The sequence below is a fragment of the Xenia sp. Carnegie-2017 genome, unplaced genomic scaffold, assembly GCF_021976095.1.
Source record: "Xenia sp. Carnegie-2017 unplaced genomic scaffold, XeniaSp_v1 HiC_scaffold_24, whole genome shotgun sequence".
Lineage (NCBI taxonomy): Eukaryota > Metazoa > Cnidaria > Anthozoa > Malacalcyonacea > Xeniidae > Xenia > Xenia sp. Carnegie-2017.
Window position 1 is genome coordinate 5,573,353 of NW_025813487.1, and position 25,078 is coordinate 5,598,430.

The 25,078-nt window shown below is 35.2% G+C and overlaps 1 protein-coding gene and 2 long non-coding RNA genes across 3 annotated transcripts in view; 1 reads left to right on the forward strand and 2 right to left on the reverse strand.

Annotated features, from left to right (window-relative positions):
- LOC124451822 (anaphase-promoting complex subunit 1-like) overlaps positions 1-25,078 on the reverse strand; it is a 61,109-nt gene that overhangs the window by 8,178 nt on the left and 27,853 nt on the right. The gene's annotated exons all lie outside the window — the stretch shown is intronic.
- On the reverse strand, positions 22,215-23,176 carry LOC124451828. Its single transcript, XR_006950692.1, has 2 exons — positions 22,630-23,176; positions 22,215-22,388 (listed from the first exon to the last, which is right to left on the reverse strand). It is a non-coding gene; the product is annotated as an uncharacterized LOC124451828 (long non-coding RNA).
- LOC124451831 lies at positions 23,433-24,129 on the forward strand. The gene is made up of 2 exons (XR_006950695.1): positions 23,433-23,565; positions 23,903-24,129. It is a non-coding gene; the product is annotated as an uncharacterized LOC124451831 (long non-coding RNA).

The following is a 25,078-nucleotide window of genomic DNA, read 5'->3' on the forward strand; positions in this document are numbered from 1 at the left end:
TCACTGAATCTTTAATGCTTCAGTATAGTGCATTAGATATTAGTAACATTCAAACAACAATCAACTTAAAAATTTTGATAAAGATATGACATGATTTAAACATTAAGTTACATAAAACCCAATGGCTTATACAGTTTGAAGCTTCACATCTGCATCGAGTCGTCATCAATCTCAGTACAAATGTTTACATAGACACAAACTTTATGGCCTTCCATTTTACATGTTTGTGAATTGACATTTCATTAAGCATCAAAACACACACAACCTTCTTGCCATCTTTCTTTGGATCATGAACTTTAACTTCAAAGCATTCAAGGCATCCTTAGTGAATCCATTGTCTCCATCCATAGAATTTGACCACGATCAAATTAAATAACTCTGGATAGGGCAGACAACAAATCAATTATCTTTACACCATTATCATTTTTTAAGACTCTGCCTGGTCAATAACATCTTCCAGTCATCTTTACTCCTTGATCTTCCCTGCATGTTGTCAGCAAATAGAACATAACAAGCTCTGCTCCAAATCATGGGTACCGTTGGGGCTGATTATTTCTTTTTGACTCTTACTCACAGAGCAAAATGTGTGCAGGGTCTTTTTTGCTTTAGGGAAACTATTTTGCAAATAAATGGGTAAATTTACGACTTCATGCATTAACAAATGACAGAAAAGTACACAGAATTTTATAAACAAAAACAGGAAAACATCAGTATATTTGGCGTTCAAGTCAGTCTTAAAAAATACGATCTTTATTATGTATTTATGGCTTTTCAAGTGCATGTATAATTGCTTTTCAATCGTTGACGGACTAACAAAACAAACAACTACCTCACCTGTGAGAAGCGATATGTTCCTTTTTGTGGAAACTAAGACATCAACAAATGAACGATTGAAGTGTTGGCATTATAAAAGAAATGCCAAAAAAGAATCGTCACAGAATATGGAACTAACGATATCGATATTCTGTGATATCGTGTTTGTTTTTGAAAAATTCTTTATAATTTACTATAGACACCAGGGGGAGGTCGAGAATATTATTTTTCTGCAAAGCGATCATTTCAGCGGAAATACGTCCTTTGGCCGCCATTTTTTTGGCGTCCTCGCCCCAGTAAAGTTAGCCGCTCCAGTTATTACAGAACTCAATGGTCCAGGCCCCTTTTCCCCTCCAGTTATTATAGAACTCAATGTGGGAGCATAACATTTTTCTTGTCAATTTTTTGCTAAGGGATTGTGTATCTTGGAAAGAGATTCATCGATCACTCGTTAACGTTGACATTGCATCGAAGCTAGGATTCTAATTTGCTTTAAAGTGGAGTAACACTTCATTTAAGTTAAGAAAATTGATTGAAATCAGCTCATTTGGGATGTAATTTCAATACATAATTTCTAAAGTAAATGGTTTGAACCCAGGAAGATCTTTACATGTTTGTAAATGATGATCGTCCAGGTTAATAAAGTCCTGAGAAGGACTGTTTTTGTTGTTGTTGACAGACGTTTCGACAATCTTAGCGGTAGTCATCTTCAGAGTCAAATGAGGAGTAAACATCAGGTTAGCCGTATTTGTTATCTGGTTCTTACGTCACTGTATTGTGTGTACAGGAAATGTGTATTGTCATTGTGAATTAGGGTGAAGTGTAATGTTTTTAGTTTATCGTTTGTTTGTATTGTTAATAAGTCGTTTGTAAGGTGCCGGTAATTGCTGTGATCTGTTCAGGGGGGTTTTTTCTAAGTTGGTATACCAACTTTCTAATGTAAGCCGTTGTCTACAGTCAGTACTGTAAGTAATGCATTTTGCCGAGTCCCAGTCAATGTTGTGCTTTGTGATTCGGTGATGTTCGGCAATGTGATTAGTTTTGTTTTGTTTCTTAGTAGCTCGTTTGTGTTCAGTAAGTCTTATGTTTAAGTTCTTGCAAGTTTCCCCGATATAGGAGGCGTGGCAGTCGGAGCAGTTTATTTTGTAAACTGCACCTTGTCGTTTGTTGGGTTGTTCTTTGTCCTTTATGTTCGTTAGTACTTGTCGTAACGTTGTGATTGGTTTATGTGCGACACGTATGTTGTATGGTCGTAAGATACGCGAGATAGTCTCAGACGTACCTTTGATGTAAGGTATTGTTGCTGTTGTCACTGAGTTGTTCGTTTCGTTGGGTTCGTTGGGCTTGTAAGTGTTGCGTTTGATAAATCTTAGTTATAATTGTTTTTGTCAACAACAAGTTTAGATAGTTTTTTTCGTTGTGTAGAGCGTTCGGTGAATCACATATGATTTGTGCACGTCTTGTTAATGTTCTGACTGTGGTGGCTTTGTTTGATGTAGGATTGTGAGATGATTGGTCTAGTAGTCGGTCAGTATGTGTTGGCTTGCGATAAACTGTTGTTCCTAGTTTTTGATTGTCATGTTTTACTAAACAGTCAAGAATAAGAGTTCCGTTTTCTTCGACATCTTTGGTAAATTGTACGTGGCTGTTCTGTTTGTTGATGTGAATATGAAAGTCATCAATCTCGTCTGCATGTAGTGCTGTGATTGTGTCATCTACGTAGCGAAACCAAAAAGGTAGTGTATGTTTGTAAGTCGTGGGTGCCCGTTCCTCTATAGATTGCATTACAATTTGAGCAACTACAACAGAAACGGGCGAGCCCATTACAGATTTCCTGTACACACAATACAAGGACGTAAGAACCAGATAACAAATACGGCCAACCTGAAGTTTACTCTTCATTTGACTCTGAAGATGACTACCGCTAAGTTTGTCGAAACGTCAGTCAACAACAACAAAAACAGTCCTTCTCAGGACTTTATTAACCTGGACGATCATCATTTACAAACACATAATTTCTATTTACGTAAATTTCAAACCGTTTAAAATATCTGCCAAACTTGTAAAATCGACTAAAGTATCACACAACAAATGCTTTTCTATCTTAAATAAAGTTGATTTCAGCTGGAGTTCAAACTTTTAGGACGATTTTAGTATATATATTGTAGTACTGAAAATTGCGTCATCTAATCTTATCATGCTCACGATTTGCCCACTTTATTTTTCAATTATGACTTTTTATTGCCGGTAAATGATTAAATAAATCCTGAGCTCAATAAGATAATTTATGAAAATTTCAAAAATGTGTGGGGAAACATTGTTTAACAAGTTTATTAATGCAATTGACATCGCAAACTAAAAGGGGAAATTCAGATGAACTTTCGTAGTACCTTAAACAATACTATTTGCTTTTGTCAATAGGATGTTATTAACAATTGTTTTGGTTATTGAGTCACATTGCAGCTACAACTTGCGCGGTTTCTTCAATTTTCCTATTCTGAAATTTTCCCCTGAAAGAGAAACTCAAGATAGAAAAACATAACTTGAAATTTTATATGGAGATACAAAACCATGGGTCAAGTTTAGTTTTCATCATTAATTGCTCATTTCATATTGTCTTTGCCTCTGTAAATGACATGGAACAGACTCTGAGACCTTATATATTTCTGTAGAAATGAAGAAATATGTTGATGATGTAACATGCAAATCAACAATGACTGGTAAAAATTTTCATTTGTGTCAAGTAAACACACCAACATCACTTGAAGAGGTTTGCCACTCACACACAGCTTACTCGATTAATCCATTTGATTCTGTACTGAATAACTTGATTCTACATGATCAACCTGATTTGACACTGCCTTGAACAGATTTCTACTCATTAAACTTGAATTCAAGCAGTCCACCTTAATATGAGTGGGAAAATTCTTGCCCATATGACTTGAGCAATGATGATGATAAAGGAAATAATATACACAGTCATCACTCTATTTCCCAGTTATTTTTGGTAAAACAGCTGGAAACTATCCAGCCAACAGCACATACTATAGGGAAATATGGAGAAAAGTATGGAAAGGAGTTTGACCAAGTTAGTGGGTTCCATTTTAGAACTTCTACTCAAGACAATGATGAACATATTGATATAGACAAAAATTCACATCCTCCTTTGTCACCCAATGAACTTCAAAGTTGTGATTCATTTATACCAACTCATCAATATGACTTTCAGTTGTCCAGAACATTAGACACTGAAGCATTTAATTCATGTCCAAGCGACTTGGACCAAATTGATAACAAAGACACTGTCAGCACAATTCCTTATCTTCTGCAATCTCCAAGTAAAAAAGAGCCTAAAATCATACAAGAAAGGGATGATCCACCAAATTCTAAGTCATTAAATATATGCAAATCCAAGTCACTTTTTCCTTCTGTTTCTGAATTGAATCTATCAGAATCCAACTCGTACAATCACTTCCATTCACCAAATCAATCAGATACTATGTCTTTTGATCTTTCACATAATTCACATTTGGATGCACACAACCAATCAGTTTCATATTCACTCCAAACTTTGGATTCAGAGTTGTGTAATATTGAGGTTCCCAAGTCACTCGATCATGTAATGGATTCTGAGGAATCAGATTTAACTTTTTCAGATTCTTTGGATCAATCCAAATTCAAAACAATAAATCAGTCTCATGCCAGGTCACCTTGCCTTTCTTATTTTGAGTTACCTCATTCACTTGATTCCAAGTCAATTAATCTCTCCAATTCAGAATTCTTTCAATCACTGGATTTGTTGGTATCTGAACCATTTGAATCAGATTGACCTGATATATTTGATTCTAGTTTACCAGATCCACCTGGTTCTGATTCACTATATTCATCTGATACTAATTCACATGATTCATCGGAATCTAATCCTACTGTTTCATCCGATCCTAATTAATTTGATCTATCTTATCCATACTTAACAGACAGGGGCGGATCTAGGATTTTTCAAACGTCAGTCCTAAACCGGCAAACGCCGTATGGGGTCCAAGGGCATCCTCCCCTGGAAAATGTTGAAGCCTAGGGTCCCAGAAATGCGATTTCCAGCGTTTTGGAATAGCTTTACAACAAATTTTCAAAGTGAATGAAATCGCAGTTTTTCATTTTTTCGTACAAAATATTGAGGACAAACACGCTAAGACCGTTTCGCCCAATGTCAGGGCTCTTTCAGCATGCCTAGAAACACATAGTGCAAAGCAATAATGTGATTCCGGACATGGACAGTCTTTGTTTTAGCAGCAACGGCGCATTACAGCCAGTTGTGCTGTAAGACATTTCTGCAGCAACGGCGCATTAAGCAGCCAGTTGTGCTGTAAAGACACTGCAGCAAAGGCGCATTAAGCAGCCAGTTGTGCTGTAAGACATTTCTGCAGCAACGGCGCATTAAGCAGCCAGTTGTGCTGTCATACATTTCTGCAGCAACGGCGCATTAAGCAGCCAGTTGTGCTGTCTTACATTTCTGCAGCAACGGCGCATTAAGCAGCCAGTTGTGCTGTCTTACATTTCTGCAGCAACGGCGCATTAAGCAGCCAGTTGCAAAGTCAGTAATATTTCTACAGTAACGTAGCCATAACACATTAAGCAAATTTCAAACGTGTATTACCTTCCAGCAAACTTATTGATCACTCTTTCTATGTCAGGAATAATTTCTGGGTGAATTCATTAAAGCCAGGCCATTTAAACGTTCCTCTACCATAGTGCTCCTTTGGTAGGTTTTTAGATTCCTCAGTGCTGAAATTGATCTCTCACATTCACATGAGGTGATTGGTAGTGTACCTAAAATGCGAAGAATAACTTTAATATTTTCAAATCCTGGAAATGTTACATGCTTCAGTGTTTTGACGATGTTTTCTGGCAAAGGCCCATTGTGCGTTTCCCAGTATAAACGCCATTGCCTTAATTCAGCATCTAAACCAAGTGGGTTGGGCAAGTCATCATAATAGAATTTTGCAACACTTTTAAACTGTTCTTTCCAATCAATTCCTTTGTCCGACAGAGTCATCATTTTGACGGGAACGATAGATAATCCGCGGTACACATTAACACTATCCAAGTTAAACCTAGTGCTCAAAGATGTTTGAAGATTGTCTAATAACGGAATAGTGATGGTTAGTTTATAATGCTCTTTGAATGATTGACTGGGAGGATTAGATCGCATAGTTTGTCTTCCAGCAATTCGCTTTTTTGTTTCTTGAACGTTCACCTCTTCAGCAAGTTTCAAAGCCTCTTCATACCAAGTGTTATGATAAAAATTAATGCTTTTCCTCATGTTGGCTACATCATTCTTCAAAGTGGTTATCAAATGAAAACCATCCATGACATCAATAGTTTTTCCTGCAACAATTGCGTGACTGGAAGAGTAGCATCAAGAATATTTCTAGTAATAACTAGCGCAACAATAAAATGAAATTGAGTAACTAATGAAAGTAACTGGGAAGCATCAGCAGCAAGAAACTTCACCTCGCCACTACATTGTTTATCATGTCCTGAAGAGTGTCGATTAAAGGAATAAACAATTGTTGAAACGTGTCAGACTGTCAACTCGCTCAACCCATCTGGTTTTACAAAGACTTACCAGTTTTGCCTTCTTGGTCTGAACATCTGACTTTAACGTGCTCAGCAAAGGGTATGTTGCGTGTCTGTGATATGTTGATAAAATTGGCAGCTTGAGAACAACAGATAACATGTTATTAATTTCAACGTTAGAAAGAGTGTCACAGACAGACAAATTTAGTCGATGACTGTAACAGTGAGTGTAAAGAGCTTTAGGATTAGTTCTTAAAATGTGGGCTGCTAAACCATTTATGCTGAAACTGCCCTGCACCATCATAACCTTGTCCCCTGCAATCCATAATGGGTAAAACAAATTTCTCTAGAGTTTCTAAAATAAGCTTTGGTTGTTGACCACTCAACCCCATTTGCAATGCAGGAAACACATGAACTCTTCTTTAACATTCATTGAAGAGTCAACAAACCGTGAGAACAAGGGACAATTGCTCTTTGTGAGAAGAATCAGCAGCTTCATCTGCAATGATAGAATAATATCTATTTTTTTTTATCTCGTTTATAATATCTTCTGATATTACCTGACCAATACAATTGATGATTTTGTTTTGACTGGTCTTGGAAATATAACTTTTATTCTTGCCACATTTGAGCAAATGATTTTCCAAAGTTTGATCACCAGCTCTAACTCTAAAATTTAAAGATTCAACAAAATTACCAACATTGCCATTGACTGAATAGCAACCGACCTCTAGGTGAAATTGAGCATCATCACGATGACCTAGTAATCCAATGCCAAACCTTCACAAAAGAACATCAACAATTTGTTTAAGAATTTTCCTATTTTGCTCAATTTCAAGTTTTATGTTAGTATCTAAGATATTTTCAATGGGTTGAGCTACACCTGACATTTGAGATCGATATTATTCAAAGTGGAGAAGTAAATGCAGTCCCATTTTCCCCTTACAATTTCAGCATGTCGCCTAAATGTACCTACAGCATCATTCCAATAACGAAAAGGTGAGCGAAATAGCTTGCTTATTCTCGAGCATTTACTGGGGAATTGATGTCCAAAAGGATTGACAGGGACTTGAGAATCAAAAGAGGAAAGAAAAATTTTCATCTGGTTTAAAAACATTTTAATAAGCAAACAAATATCAGACATTTTCAAACCTTTAGCTCTTTCGTAGTAGGTAGCTACATCAAAATTGTGACTAAAGTTAGGCTTTACCTGTAAATCTTCAATGGTTTGTTCAGAAACCCTAGTACAAGAAACCTCACTTGTAATGATTTCTGGTTTTTCCATTTTTGAAAAAAACTTACTGATATTCCCTGACTTTTTTCTGCTTTGCTTTTTTGAAGGCACTGGGCATGTTGGACCAGAAATTGTCCTTTTAGTTTTGCTAGGAAAAAAAACTAGAGGAACAAAATGATTAGGTTGGAAACATTGATCTGATTTAACTACCCCTTTATAACAAAACAAAAGATGAATTGCATCGGCTGATTCTTTAACCATTCTTCTCGGACAAACAAGAGAGTTGAATATTGATTTAGGCCGGCTCTCTCCACAATCTGGGTAATAGGTAAAAATTTTTGTCTCCAACACAGAAGAAGAGCTAAAATGCATAGAAAGCGATGACCACTTTTGGTCATGACAATTCAAAAAGGCCTCCTTTTTGACAAGATCAACACCTACAAAACCAGAATCTAGACAGTCTTGAGATACTGTCAAAGGTAAAATATTCTTTGGGTGTTGTTGAATTCTTTATGCTGTTCAACAATTGAGGAAAATAAAGGATGTTGGCAGTAAAACTAGCATTCAAAACAGCTCAAGTGATGTTAACTGCCTCAAAATATGCAATAAACTGTTATCACCTGCCAAAAGCAACTGAACTGTAGAGACAGTTGCCAGATACTTCTGATCTAAATTGGATAAAAAAGTCGTGTTCCTATAAGTCATCCAACAAAAATTTAACTAACTGGCCAGGAAATATCTAACATATCTACGTAGTTACATGTAGAAGATAATTCAAAGTTCAAATATAAATTCACTATTTGTGCCAATATTTATAATAAAATTAAAAGCCCAAGCCGTAGATCTTCAGTATACACTGCACAAAATGAAATCTGCTTCATTAAAATTCATACAACAGTCAATAGACAAAAACCACATCTCATAGTCGCATAAATTGATATTAATGGTTGGATACCTTAAAGCCATGCATACATTTCCTTTGTCCTCGTGTTGCTTACGCACGATTTTGGGGATGTAAATTTCTGCTGAGAACTCTCTGCTCAATGATGTTTCGCCTTTCAAAAGCAATGATAAGAATTCCGCTCTCGGCATTTTAGTCGTCCCACAATATTCCTCATTCAAACGCAATTTCAATTCATTCAGAGATTTATCATTCTCTTGCGAAATTGCAGTCTGAACAGCAGCATACATATCGATATTTAACATAATAACATTGTAGTTTGTAAACGATTTTCCAAATAAATACAATGAAACAGATTTTACAAACCACGCTAAAGTGAATCACAATGTGATGATCTATCTCGCATTCCAGACACCACGCTTGACTATGTTAGTTCAGTTGGCTATCAGTCGAAATCCGTCAAACCAATCACAATAAAACAAAAATTCAAATGAACCAATTGTAAGATAGCAATTGGACTCCCTTATACGTCCGGCCACCCTTATTATCAGTCGAGACCATTCCAGACTGTCCACTGATCTGGACATTGACCAATAAAATAGCGTTTTTGGCGTTGATAGACTCCTTTATCCGTCGAACCAGTCAAGCCACCCCGCTTATCAGTCGGTTATTCCAGGTCAATTAAAATTCAACTGATCTGGTTACCAAGGAGATATTCATTGATTAGTCATTAGTTTTCAATAATAAATAAAGCTGGATTTTTATCACGAAGTAAATGCGATAAGAAAGCAAGAATAATTAATGAATTTTAACTAATATGAATAGGTAATTTTTGAATTTCAAACATCAGTCGAGCGACGGATTTGACATACTCTAGATCCGCCCCTGTTAACAGATTCATTTAATTCTCACTCAAATATTTTGTCCAATTCAAATGATTTTTCAAATTCTGGCGAAAGTTCTCATCCAAATTCATTTCAATCCAAATCATCTCAATCAAATTCACCTGATTCTAATTCACCAAATCCTCGTAACTCTGATTCAAATGTTCCATGGAAGGCTGACTCTACTATTTTACCTACTTCTGATTTACCATATTCATCTTATTCCAATTCCCCTGATTTGTTGAATTCAGACTCATTAGATTTGGATTCAAGAAGCTTGCCATGTCTATATCATTCAAATTCACCTGTATCATGTTCATCATATTCACCAGTTTCACCTGAGCCACCAGATCCACCAGATGCATTACATTCTCATTCTTTGAATTTATCAGAATCAGATTCAAATTCATCTGAATCAGATTTATCATATCCATCTGATTCTGATTCTTTAGATCCATCGCTTTCTAACTCAAGTGATTCGTCTGTTTCTGTGAACAGTTTTGATTGAAATTCACCTGAATAATATGCACAAGATGTGCCTGATGCATCTGGTTCTGATTCATTAGATTTTTCCGATTCAGATTCGTTGGAATCTGATGCAACCAATTTATTAGATCCATTAGATTCTAATTCATTAGTGTTGCATTCAACAGATTGGCCATGCTCATGGGATACTGATTTAGATCAACCAGAATTGGATTCAAATTCATTTAAATCAGATTCAGCATATTCACCTGATCAATCTCATTCTGATTCACCAAATCCATCACATTTTGATTTATCAGCTCCATCTTATGATTCATATTTAAAACTAACTTTCCTAATCCACAAGATTCTGAGCCATTGGACTCAAATTCAAGCGATTTCAATACAGATCTTCCTTCTCTTACATATACATTACATGTTAATCCATCCACGTGATTTGGATTACTTCATCTACCACATTCTGATTTTGCAACATTATATTCGAAAAATGAACACAATGACAATGACGAACATCCACAGTATTTGCAGGTAAAAAGTGCAAATGATGCAGAACAAAATGCAAGGGTAAATGATTGCATTGAGCTTGAGGGAGACGATGTTGATCAAGGTATTGAAATCAATTCACTGTCTATTCAAGAAATTGCAGAGCAGGATGATTTTGATAGAGGTGTTGGGATAAACCCACTCCTTCCTATCAAAGAAACTGAGAAAGAGCATGATTTTGAACAAGATGTTGCCATAAACCCACTCCTCCCAATCCAAGAAAGTGAGGAACAGCATGATTTTGAACAAAATGTTGCCATAAACTCACTCCTCCCAATCCAAGAAAGTGAGAAACAGCATGATTTTGAACAAGATTTATGCATAAACCCTCCTCCCAATCCAAGAAAGTAGGAACAGCATGATTTTGAACAAAATGTTGCCATAAACTCCTCCTCCCAATCAAGAAAGTGGCAGCATGATTTTGAACAAGATGTTGCCATAAACCTACTCCTCTAATCCAAGAAAGCAAGGAACAGCATGATTTTGAACAAGATGTTGCCATAAACCCTCCTCCCAATCCAAGAAAGTGAGAACAGCATGATTTTGAACAAGATGTTGCCATAAACCCACTCCTCCCAATCCAAGAAAGTGAGAACAGCATGATTTTTGAACAAGATGTTGCCATAAACCCACTCCTCCCAATCCAAGAAAGTGAGAAACAGCATGATTTTGAACAAAATGTTGCCGTAAACTCACTCCTCCCAATCCAGGAAAGTGAGGAACAGCATGATTTTTGAACAAGATGTTGCCATAAACCCACTCCTCCCAATCCGGAAAGTGAGAACAGCATGATTTTGAACAAGATGGTGCCATAAACCCACTCCTCCCAATCCAGAAAGAAGTGAGAACAGCATGATTTTAAACAAGATGTTGCCATAAACCCACTCTTCTCAATCCAAGAAAGTGAGGAACAGCATGATTTTGAACAAGATGTTGCCATAAACTCACTTCTCCCAATCCAGGAAAGTGAGGAACTATAAAATTATTACATTGATAATAAGACGAAAAATGATTTAAAAGAAGAATTGTTTATGATGGTGAAATTTTTGACGCATATTCTTCAATGATTCGTACAAACGTTTGTAGACTAAACATTCGTTAACATTTGTGCCTGATTCTATAACGCTCATTCAAAAAAGTACTTGCATGATTGATTCTAAGGTATTTTTCAAGTTTTATAATCTTACGATAATAACTAATCGTTCATTGCATGAATTATAATAGTTAAATATTATAATAATTTTTTCAAAAACTTATGTTATGACCTTAAATCTTATGTTTATTGATGCTTTATATGACTAATTGTGATTATATCAATGTTTTAAGAAAAAGCAATCTACATACGATGGTTTCTTTATCTTTTTCCGTATAGGTACTTTTAAATGCGTTTCTAAATTATTTGTCAGCCCCAGGAAGCTAACCCAAACTTATCTAATTCATGTATAAAATGATGCATATGTAATAATGACCACACAAATATTTGCAAAGCTCGACTAAAATCCGGCTGCCATTCCCGCTTTGTGTAGCGTAAGAAAATCAACAAAAATTATAATAAAATACTTATATATAGAACGAATGCGCTTGGCTTGAGTAAGAACTTTTCTCACATGATTTAATATTTAAACTCGTGACAATTGGTGATTTATCTCACATTCTTTTATTTTTGATGCATCGGTTGATGTAAAGTTCAACGTTTGAAACTGACATAACAACGCACTCCAGCCACTCCCTCGTGAAGAAAGCTTGTTCAAGTGGAGAGAGAAGAGAGGTGGGCTAAATAGCACAAGAATATACAATATTTGAAAGGACGCTGAATTTTACCCAATTCAATAGTTGAAAACAGAAGAAGTGATGGTATGCCCCCCCCGACCCTCCCTCTCCACTGCGGTATCTTAGATACAGACAAATAAACCGCTTGTTCACATCTTAAAATACATAATTTGTGAAAACGTTTCGCTTGCTGCTGCTTTAAACTTGTTACATTTAGACTTTTGAAATTTTACCATAATGTATCAAATAGTCATGGAACCTTTCAAGAAGTCTTAACAACAATAATTTTGATTTTACAACTTATTCGTTGTTATCATAGTTTCTAGACCGTTTAGTTTTGATTACTTCGTAAAAAGTGGCCACCATTTTTTCTTCATAAAACTTGGTCAGTCAAGAAAAAGAATGTTGTGTTACGTACTTTCACCAGGGTCTAAAGAAGTAAACTTTTCCTCAAGAGTCAAGACCACAAGACATACTTTTACAATATTTAAAAAAATTTTTGCGCTTTAGCATGCTGTCAAGTGAGAATTATGAGATACCAAGGCCTGCTTCATACGTCGCAGTTTACATGCGCCGAATGCATTAGAGACAAAAGAAAATGAGATAAAATTCCTCATTATCTTTTAGATGTATTTGGCTCATGTAAAATGCGACGTATGAAACAAGCCCAATTCTCGTCTACATTTTTAAATTATAGCATTCAAATCAAAATTCAAAAATATTGTTTTTGGCTTTCAAAGCCGAAACACATGGCATATGCTGTACACGACGACGTAAAAAATTTGCAAGACGCTTACAAAATGGATGAATATATCGACAAACATTTACTAATTGTTTCATAGGACCGCCTGGATCTACTGTTTAAACACAGGACGGTAAGACTCCACGGAAAACAAAGCCATAAACTACATCCAGTCTCAAAGCCATAAACTACATCCAGTCTCAAAGCCATAAACTACATCCAGTCTCAAAACCCTAAACAAACATCCATTATTGTGATTAATATATGTTGAACAACATCACTATATTCAGTATATTGCTAACCGCAAACGAAGTTTCTTGCTGATGTTTTCTTTTACAAGCGGAAATACATTATAATTCTTTTCACATGTGAATATCACTAAATTTGCTTTCAAAATATATCCAAAGCGCGCAAGATGTGATTCATATACTAAACAACTTGAAATGGTTCGGCCATGAGCTGTGCTCGTATAATTCAACGCCATTATGCAAGTTCGGTGTTTCCAAACAACACATCGTATTGGTACATGTTTGCAAAGTGAAGATGACTATCGCTTAGGTTGTCGAAACGTCAGTCAACAACAACAAAAACCGTCCTTCTCAGGACTATACCAACCTGGACGATCTACATTTACAAACATGTAACGATACTCCCGGGTTCAAACCATTTACTTTACATCGTATTGAAATGTTAAAATATTTTCGCTACATAAGATATTCAAAAGAATATATTTTAGAGAAAGTTCATGAATCATCCAAACCTGTCGAAGAAGTCAAAGGTACACGAAAATCTGCTTGGGTTTGCCTTCGATGATTGCTTGTTAGTGGTTTGTCCATATTTCGAAGCAGTCAAATATTTTGGTGAAATGCGTCGTCAGATCTTAATGTAACTCACGACAATGACATAAGGCTACTTAAAATGTCAGAAGAAAATAATAGAACAGCAAGTTCTTCGTATTAGAAAAAACTAATTTCTAGTACAAAGTCTAAAGGAACTGGCCCATTGGCAAAGCCAAAGCGAGGAGAAAAAAAGATAAAGCCCCTAAGGCCGACGCTATGTTGACATAGAATAGATACGTTACAATCCTTATTCTGTGACCACTCATTAATCACCCACGCATGTCATTGATTATGTCACGTGTCATTATACTTTAACACCCCCTCAGGCCCTCACTTACGAAGTTTACAATGCTCTACGAAGTTGTGATACATGATATTTTTCTTTTCCAAAAAGAATTCTTAGTTCAAGAAGTATATGCTCTAGATAATTAAATGAGCAAATGATCAGAGGAGGCAAAATAATGAGAAAACTTTGAAAGTTCAGATCTCTAGACGGCTGAAAGTGGTCATTTTATAGATAACTTTTTTAGAGTAGTTATATCACTTGCTCTACGAAATAGCAACATTCTAGAAATTTTTTTTAAAACATTTTTTCCAAGAATTAAAAGCCCAAAGGACCAAGGTGTTGATTACATAAGAAAGTTATCAGGGCTAGGAGAAGCAGAATGTGATTAATATACACGATGAATCCCCGATCTACTGTGCTTAGAAACAAAAAGAGGTACAAAAAATTTCGTTGAATATAACCAATTTACACATTGCCCATTGACCAATATGTCAAGCATACTTACGAATAAAGTTATTGTACAGTTACAATGCTTGATTATTCCCAATGGTTATTGAATTTTCACTTTTTGAATACTTAATGAACTTCTCAGCTAACCTTGACAATTCCAATAACTTGATGACAACAAAAAACTTATTTTTTACAACAGATATGGTGCCTCTCCTTATTACCTAGAAATTATTGGATACAAAAAATATCAACTTCTTTTTCCCTATAATAACTCTAACCTGTACGTACTTTCCTATTAATGACATTGGCATTCTATTGGACGTGACGATAATTGAACCTTAATTAACTTACTAGAGTAAGTCTACATTTTACTATGGACTAATGATAAAAATGTTTTAGTTATATTCTAATGTACTCTGTCTATTCCATAACAGGAGCGTAGCAAACTCGTTGATGAGGAAGGGGGGAGAGTTCAAATTTATGAATGCATGTCTTAATCTATAGAAAACAATGGATTTCAAAAAAAATTTAATTCTGCATGTATAAATACGTTCTCCCCCAATTATTGAGTTTGCTAAACAATTGCATATGGATGTAATATTTATGATCATTGTAACAATTTCAATGGTTGTAAAAAGACAAATTGTTTTTCGACATGCCATAACAAATTACACTCATCAAAGTTCAGGAGGAAACAACATAAAATCAAGTTGACAGTCCATATTCTGCCTGCTGTCCTCAAAGAGATTGCAGACCTCACGGTCTATTAATTCGAGTCCATTTAGTTCATCTTGATTTGTTTCCTGGAGTAAATTGGCATCATCAACTTGATTTGATTCCTCTGTCAGAAATTATAGAAATTAGTAAAAAGGTTTTTTATTTGTTTGAAAATGTAGTCGAGAACGGTATGTAGTGAAAGAAAGCCAATCTATTGGCTCGTGAAAGTCATAGTGGAATACATCGTAAGCAAGCTTAAAGAAAAATGACAGAATCAACATGCAACTACGTAATATGTACCGTGCTTATAGACATGCATTAAAGTCAATAACGAGCATAATTTCTGTTCAACGAGAATGATCATGACGAAGTAAGAGATGGCGAACTATACAATATCACATGTGCAAATGCGTCATTTTGCGTAACAAAACCCCATCATTCTTTGCGGACGCAGGTGCATAATAAAAAGTGAAAGCCGTTAAGGAGAGTAGCCTTTTGTTATTTCTCAAATAAATATGTTGACTGATGACTCTAAGCGATAAAATAAAATGCAATCTACTGCTGTCGATACCATAAGAATAAAATTAAATTTCAACAGATAAATTTACACAAACTCTTTCGATTTTTGAAATAGAATTTGCCAACAACCATCATGCATAGCACGCGTTTGTTCATTTCACATGAAAACAATTGTAGAATCACATATATCAACTATTGTTACTTAAAAAACGAATATTAAAAATTCATCAAACATTGCATTGATTAGTACAACGAAACATAAAACAATAAATTCAAATTTGGGAAGTGTTATGTCCCAACATTTCTAGGAGCGAATGTTTATTAAATGGTTTTTATCTTCTGTCGAAGACTCGAAGATATTTCGATCTTGTGTAGGCTGCTTTTAGTTAACCTCTTAATCACAAGCAGTAACTAACGGTGATTTAAATTTACTAGTCTTTGGGATCGCATGTAATTTTGCATTGCTTACAATCATTCATACAATTTATCAAACTCTTAGCAACATATAGATAGCGAATGTTCACGGAAATTATCTTTACAATCTGTGACAAACTGGAATTCGTATTCAGGAGTTCGTTCCCATGTACTTTACTTACGTCACTGAAATTCAAACAACAAATACTAAATACATGATATTTACCTTTTTGATGATAATGCTTTGCACAATTTTATTGAAATTTTCGCAAGGCGTCTTCTCCAATGAATACGATGACTAGAAAATGAAAGTATTGATCTCACGAAGAATGTCATAGATTCAGCAGTCTTTAGTTCATTCGTTTCATTTTAAAATTCTTGAGTAAAGAAATTTCGTCTATAAGAGTTTCCAGCAAGAGAAACATATGCTAAAGCACAATATTTATACATGTCAAAGTCAATAAAAATGTAAATTCTCAAGACAGTGATAATGTGACAAATATTGTATTCAATTGATTTACTAGCTAGAGCAATAATTAGCAATTGGGAATAATAATGTGTAGTTTTGACATACCATAGAGGAAGATGTGGTACTGGAATTTTTTTTGGCCAATCTTTCATAAGTAAATTATCTTAAATGAAATTTTTTTTATTACTTTGTTACTTTGTGGGTGCTTAGTTTATTGTAATATAGTTGTTTTATGTCAGGGACTTAGGAACTGAAACACTTTTCCCTACAACTGAACAATCTTGATGCATAACAATTTAAATATGAATGAATTATGTAAGAATGCGACTTGTTTGAAAACATCAGTTTGGAGCATACATTTTTCATACAGTGGTTATTTATGGCAATTGTGTGGTAATGTCGAAAAAATTCAAAATATAAATACTATTTAAGTGACCTTTACTGAACAGTCCACCTATATTAAGTAGACACGGTCATCTTTTCCAAGATTCAAATTTGATTTTTCATTGTTCAAAACTGTATTAAATGGTTGGGTGAATTAAAAACCCATCACATTTAACAATTAGGCATTTAAAATAAACGACAACTTTTTATCATAAACATCAACTTACATTAAGTCAACTTCAGTAGACTGGAAAGACAAAATATGTTAATATTAAAAAATTTTGTCATTTATTTTAAATCCATAATTAATCTGGTGCTTTTGAGATCATACATACATACATATAACAATTTATAAAACCAACACATACAGTGTTTTGTGAAGAAGCAAAAAATGCCATGTTCCAACAGATATTTCAGAATGCAAGATTAGTAAGAGGTGTTGTGTTACTTGTAACTTTGTAATAAGTCTCAAAGTATTTCAAAGTTTTGAAAAATATAATTGTATTGGGCATTAATTTGATTAAATCCAAACTGAGGTTGTTGCTTTTGTTTAAATATTTGCTACCATTATAGTCAAAGATGTGTTGTCTCATTTAACACATAAACGAATGCAGCGTTGACAAATTAAAATTTAAAATAAAATGAACAAAAAAAACAAATGTGTTGCCTTTAGGTCCTTCTCAACTAAACCCCAATAACAATGACAACATTCTACAGCATAATTCATAAAATGTTCAAAATTACTGTTTCCTTTATGCCCAAATATAAAATAAAATGCACTCGCCAGATAATTTGTTCAAAATCTATATTATAAATCATTAAAAAAATTTACTTACCACTGTACGTTTTACAGACATAAATGACGATGTGTTTACGGAATCATGAAGCATGCGACGTTTGAAAATTGCATCGCTCGTGAGCACATTCTGACGATTTCTTTTCTCTTTCATTTCATAAATTTCATACACACATATAATTTTTCATAGCTCATACAACCAAACAACCACATAAACGATGACAAACACACAAGACTAAGGAAAAAAAGGTGGTCATCCCCCTTTAGAGCAATTTTTTTTAGTTTTATAGGTAGACACTTTAAAACAACATTTTTGGGAAGTGTTGAATGTGAGAAATCATATCTGACAATTTTTTTTTTGATCACTCATTAATTATGCTAATTATCAAAGATGGCGACTAATTAATTAGCATAAAATGAGCCTCTTTTCAAATTCGATTGCATCAAAACTACTAATCAGAAACTTATATATAATACATGTTTACAAAGCATATGAAGGCTAGTGCATGACACTTTTGATTTTGTTAAAAGCTATTTTAAAAGAAATAAGTGAGAAAACTAGGTATTCAGTAAAACTTCATTCTTCGTTAGATCATGAACCTTAATTTTCATTATTATTAAATATTATCAAATTTTAAAAGTGTCATGCATTAGATTCAGTTACTAACTATTACACAAAAATTTGAGCTTTCTACAGCAAATATTGAAAAAATAATTGGGTCTGAAATTTCCTCCTAAGAATAAGGAAAAGGAGAATTAGCATTTAAAAGTTTTATAATGATCTTTTGAGACTAGAAGGCACCAGGTTCATAAGTTTTCCTTCATTCTTTCACAACTATCTACAGTTCTTTCTCCTATGCCTGAGTGTTTTCTTCTTTTACCTTCTCTGTGCTCTTCTTGGAGGATAATTTGTCTGATTAATTATCACAATGCAATGCACCATTTGTAGTAAACAAGCCAGGTAGTATGTCTAAAGTCACTAAATAAGTTGAGGAATAATATATCTCCTTCATTGAATTTAAGCACAGCCAGCTTGAAAGTGCTACGGTTCCTGTTTCATATATGTGGACTTTGGGCATCTTTCCCATATTAGCCCATTCAGACACTCGTTCATTCTGTATTAAAACCATGTGTACACTTTTCCAACAAGCTTTCATCACTTAGACTTTCATAAATGGGTTCAATAGGCTCAACAATACTTTTGGTATACCTTTCTTATGATGGTATATTTGTAGGGTCTTTCTTAATCCACACCAACTGTCTTCAGTGTCAGGGCAAAGTTCATGTTGAGGGTTATCATTATGATGCCACATGATAAAGGGATGCCTTGATTGCTTTTGCCATTTTATCTATGTCATGCAGGTTCTCTCTCACTGCCAATCCATAAGTAATTTTGCAGAGGTCAATTTTAGCATCAGTCAATCTTCCTTTCCACTCACCTTTACCATCCCAAAGGATTATGTAATGGGAAACCATTTTTCTTCCTCATGTCAAGATGACAGTGTATATTACCACCACACTCGGGACAATAAAACATCATGAACACTTCAAAAAGCACAGACAAGTCAATGAAAATTGTACCATCATTGACGTTTTTTATTGGAGGTGGACATTGTCGAATTTTCTCCGTATTGCTGCCAAGTTTCATCACAGTATCGGCCATGTTTGGCCATCTTCTTGATTTTTGATGGCGGAGTTCTAACCGCTTTTCTCTTTTTATTCCGTTTATTTCCCATAATTTTTAAAAGTAAGAATTACAAAAAATATACGAAAAATCAAACAAAACAAATATTTCAGGCGTAACTAAGTAAAACAAAGACTAATCTGGCGATTTCAATAGAGCACTTTCGAACTGCACGAGGCGAGGAAAGCGGTATGATTAGATGTCTTCAAGTCGTGGGGAATGCTATAACCCGGGCGATGATCGGGGACGCGCCGATTAAATTCCTGGTCAGCGGCAAAAGCCTTGACATAATAATCGCTATAAGTACAATATGTTTCTTGTATAAAATTTCATAACACATTGTGAAGTATATTATTCTTTGTTATTGAGCTTGCTTGTAATATGTTCTAAAAGATATTGATGATGCTCAAAAGTATTCTAATCCTAATTATTCTGCTCAAAATATATAGGTCTCGGCTTAACTCCACCTAGCTAAGAAAAAATATAAAAACCTCGCATCAAAAGTGAAAAAAATAGTGGGCACATTACTGGCTCGTGGAATGAAATTCATATAAAGACGTATAAGCGTTCGAGTGTTTGCTCTGGCTCATTATTAAACATTTCAACAGACTAAAATATATTAAGGAACAAATTTCGTGTTTCATACTCAGTATATGGCGCAGACAATTCTTCAGCGTGAATCTGCAGAATGCTCAAATAAACAAGTAAACTTCCTTAGAGAAAAACTCGCAAGTGTGCAAATTCTGGAAAATTACTGCACAGGATACATTGATGGAACGGTGGAGCAAATGGAAGAACTTCTTGAACAGTTTCAGGTCTCGTAGTTTTTTTCAATTGTTGCACCATACTGCAAACAATTTGTAACATATTCCGAAAAACATCATGTTAACTCAAAATTTCAGTTATAATAGCAAGAAACAAAATCTAAAAGCAATATTTTGACATTATTTCATAGTCATTATAAAGCTAATATAGCTAAGTTTACAAGATCATGTTTTTTGAAGTATGTTTTATAATTTATTTCTTCAAATTGTCGGCTTGAAAAGGTTTTTGTAATTGTTGAACAGTTAACTTTCAAAGGCCGTAATACGTAAACCTTGATAAATTGATTTCACGCGTTAATATATTTGAAAAGTGAAAGAGGTTTTTGAATTTAGGTAATTGATTCTATCTCGTTTGTGAAAGCTGACAACCACTCAAAAACAAGGGGCAATAAACGTTTTTCATACAGGTAATCAACTCAACCGCATCAAGCATCTTACCCCAAATTAAAGCGAGAAAACACCAAGAAATTTTCAACCGACGCATAAATTGGGCAGCCAAGCCTGCTACATTCCCCCTTCTTTAATATTGCATGACCAACTAACATTTTATAGTCGCAAAGACATTCCATTATGGAGTTAGAAGAATCGAATCTAACAGTCATTTCTATCTATATTAGCAAAAAACTCATTAGGAAAAAACCGTTCAATGACTCGGCAATTATTTTGCTATCTCTTTTAAATACATTTCATTATCTAACACATCTGCATAGCTTAGCATAATAAGAATGTTTTACTTGAAGACAAACAAAATGCTGAAAAAACATATCATTTTTTTCTAGCACCGCCAGTGTTTGAAAGCAAGAAGGAAATATTCAATTGAGTTTTTGGAAATCCGTTTTGATTGTGAGCAACGAAACAAGACATTGTTTACATGGGAGCGCGAAAGTATGTATTCTTCGTTATGATATTTAAGATTTATTTGTGCACAATTTGTCTTGACACCACACTGTTTTATTTTGACAAACTTCTCAGGACAGCAGAGGCACTCGCACACACGACGTAAAAAGTGACCATGATTATGAAGAAAAGGGACGGATTCGATTACAGAACAGTAGAAAACTGGATTGCCCAGCACAAGTGCAAATAAGACAAGTCAGAGTATTTCTCGACTACTACATCGATCGAGAACAATTTACATCAGAAAACAGCTTGGTTATGGCAAAACGGAGTATTTAGAGATTAAGGAAAAAATGGATAACGATTCCTCCTCACAGCTTCGCGCCAGCAGTCGATTTTACCTAAAAATACCTCTTGGTAGTGCTCATTCAAGTCACGCCATTGGTGCCACGGCAACAGTTGGGCAGCGAATGGATTACCGACTGGTCACGAAAGTTTATAGTTTGGTAAAACGCAATGTAATTAAAATCTCAGAAGTCAAAAGGTGTCTTGATCAATACGTTGAAGAGACTTTATTTCCACAAGACGGACAAAAGGCTACACCGCGCAAGACAAATAAACGGTACTATCCAAATAAAAAGGATATTCGAAACCACGTAGCAAAAGCAATAGAGTCCCTTAAGGACTGCAAAGACGATCAAGAGTCCCTGCGCAGGAAGGTAGAAACCTGGAAACAGAATTCTCCAAGCAGCAAGTTTTCTACCGCACAAGAGATAACGCTTCCAGAAACGATATTCCTCAAAGGAGGATAAAAGTTTTGTTTGTGCATCAGGAGCATTGGCAACAACGAATGTTGTTTCGTTATGGCGGGCAATTGTGTCTCATGGACGCCACATACAAAACAACAAAGTACGCAATACCGCTTTTCTTTGTGTGCGTTCATTCAAACGTTGGCTACAAAGTTGTGGCTGAATTTATGTGCCAGACGGAGACCGAAGAAGCCATTGAAGAGGCTCTGGCTATTATAAAAGGATGGAATCCAGTATGGAACCCAAAATATTTTATGGTGGATTACTCATTAGCAGAAATAGGCGCGATAGAAAAAAGTTTTCCCGATGTACAGGTTTATGTTTGCGACTTTCACAGGTTGCAAGCGCTAAAACGGTGGGCTTCAGCAAGCAAGAATGGATTGTCATATGAACAGCAACAACACTTCCTTCTGCAAATGAAAAAGATTGCTAATGTCAGTACCAAACAGGAGTACGACAAGGCAGTAAAAGATTTTCGAGAGTCCAAAGTGTATAAAGAATGCAGCAAGATGAGAGAATATGTTGACCGTACGTGGTTTTCTTGCGCTGTCAGATGGGCACACGCTTTTCGAAAACAGCAAGTCACCAACATTGTTAATACTAACAATGGCGTTGAGGCTCAAAACAGAGTCTTTAAATACGAATACTTACCCCAAAGTATTGACAAATCTGTGTATGGTATTGCGGTGATGTTGGTTGAATCTTTCATTCCCGATGTTCTTCAGCACTATTTGGATGCAAACCTACGACTGAGCAGCGCCTACTGCAAGTACAACCCATCAATCCCAGAATACTTGCACAACAGACCTCCGCATTTTTTGAAATGTTGCCTTAAAAATCGATACGCTTCAGCCATTTTCAAACAGGACGACATAACTCCGGTTAATTTAAAGAAGGGCACCTTCAATGTCAAGAGCGAGAGCAATGTTGGAAAGAAACATTTCATAGACTTCCGAGAACCAAGTTGTACCTGCAACATATGGCACACTACCCATTTCCCTTGCAAACATTTTTTCGCAGTTTTTTCTTTCTATGACGAGTGGGATTTCGAAAGTCTTCCAGAAGACTACCGAAATAGCGTTTTCATCACTCTCGACAATGAACCTCTTGGATTGCCACAAGATACTACGCCAGAAGAACTAAAGGAAGCCAATACGTCATCATGGAGCACCATCAAAAGAGACGTTGTTATGCAAGAATCGTTGTCTTCTGATAACAAAAATATCCACGACATACCCACGAAGAAACAGTTAAGTTTGAAACTACTTCAAACAAAAGTTCCAAAAGGCTCAGAAAGCTCTTGCAAGAACAACTGGGCCAAATACACAGTATGACCTTCCTGATCGACAACGAGACCACTCTACAAGAAGCAGTGCAAAAAGCTGAAAGCTTGAAACAGTTTCTTGAACAAAACTTTCCACAGAAAATGGTTTGCCTCTTGATTGAGTCCTGTGAAAAAAATTAAAGGTTACCGAGACAAAATACCATCAAATCTTTCATAAGGCCCTACCTCCCAGACGACGCAAGACAAAAAAATCTACACCATTTACAATAGATCTTACTAATGTGGGCGATGAAATGGCACAAGTAAGACAAGTTGAATTGCTTTCTTGTCATTTCTTAAAAAGCTTCTCTCAAATGATTACTTTTATGTTTAAAAATTTCTTATCCGTCCGAAAAGAGTAAAAAGACAAAAGCACTTATCTTACTTTCCAATATCTTATTAAAGTATTGTTTAAAAAGTAATTTTCACCAGCCATTAGATATACGATACGAAGGGCATCACCAAAATTTTGGTTTTTGTCTTCTAAATCGCACTCATTTTTGCCATACTCGAAAACAACGTTTGAAAAAGTTGTTCGTAATTCTTTAAATTACATCTCGTCACGAGTATTTTCTGAAAGTAGTCTTTTTATTTTCATAGGTGTCCACTAAAGTGCAAAACCAGGAGAATGAAAAAAGCAATTCAAGCAGGTACAAACACATAGCAATAGAGAAATATTGAATGGAGAAAAATTTTCCAAAAATATTTGTGCAATGATGAGAGGGGGGTAGTAACATTTCAGTGTAGTATTAAATTTACTATGTAGTAATTATTTAATATGAGTGAGGACTATACCATTACACATAGTCCACTTTTCTTTTCCTAAATGGCAACTGTAGTGTTGACATCTCAGCTGAGCACAAGTCAAATCCACTGGATCGCTTACTGAATGCCTCTCTAAATGGAATTAAGTTAGGTGATCAAATGCTAGAATTTGGACCAAACAAAGTGACTCTTCAGGATCTATGGACCCTCATTCCACCAAATGAGATGACTAAATATGCTGCCACACTAATTGAAAATAAAACTGTGGCACCTGGATGGCTTAGTGATACAGTAAGTCAAGTGATTAAACACTCTACAGCTTACATATGATTATCATGCATCAGAGACAAATGATGAAATGGTAATTGAGCCTGATTGTTATAGGTTATCAGCGCTTTCTTATGGAAACTTTCATGTGAATATCCTGGTGTCCTACCAGCAGAATCATATGTATGTCAGTTGGTGCAGGGATCTAGTACCGTCGACTGTGGGCAGATCAAAATTCATGGCAATTGACACAATAATATTTCCTCTCAATATGTCTGGGAGCCATTGGACACTTTTGGTAAATACAATATGGATGCAACATAGCTAAGACTAGGCAACAAATTTTTATTATTTTCAATATTGTCACTTTTAAAGGTAATCGACAAACAAAAAGAGATGGTATACTACCTTGATCCTATGGAAGGTCATGTAGAAGAATTTATCAGTGAGGCAACAAGACTTGAACTTTCACAGTTTATCAAAAGCATTTGGTAAGTATACATACATTACTTCCTTGACAAATACCAGTATTTGAAATTTCAATTCAATGAATCACTTCAATGTCTTGAATACACACAGCAACATTGATATAGTGCAGTTGATAATATAATCCCTTTGTTTATAAAGTGCCCTTGTTGATCTAAAAGTGGGTGGAACATCAACTTGGTCTATTATTCAGCCTACACTATGTGCAAGAGGATGGGTTTAACTGTGGAATAATTATTTGCCTGGTAGTTGTTTTGA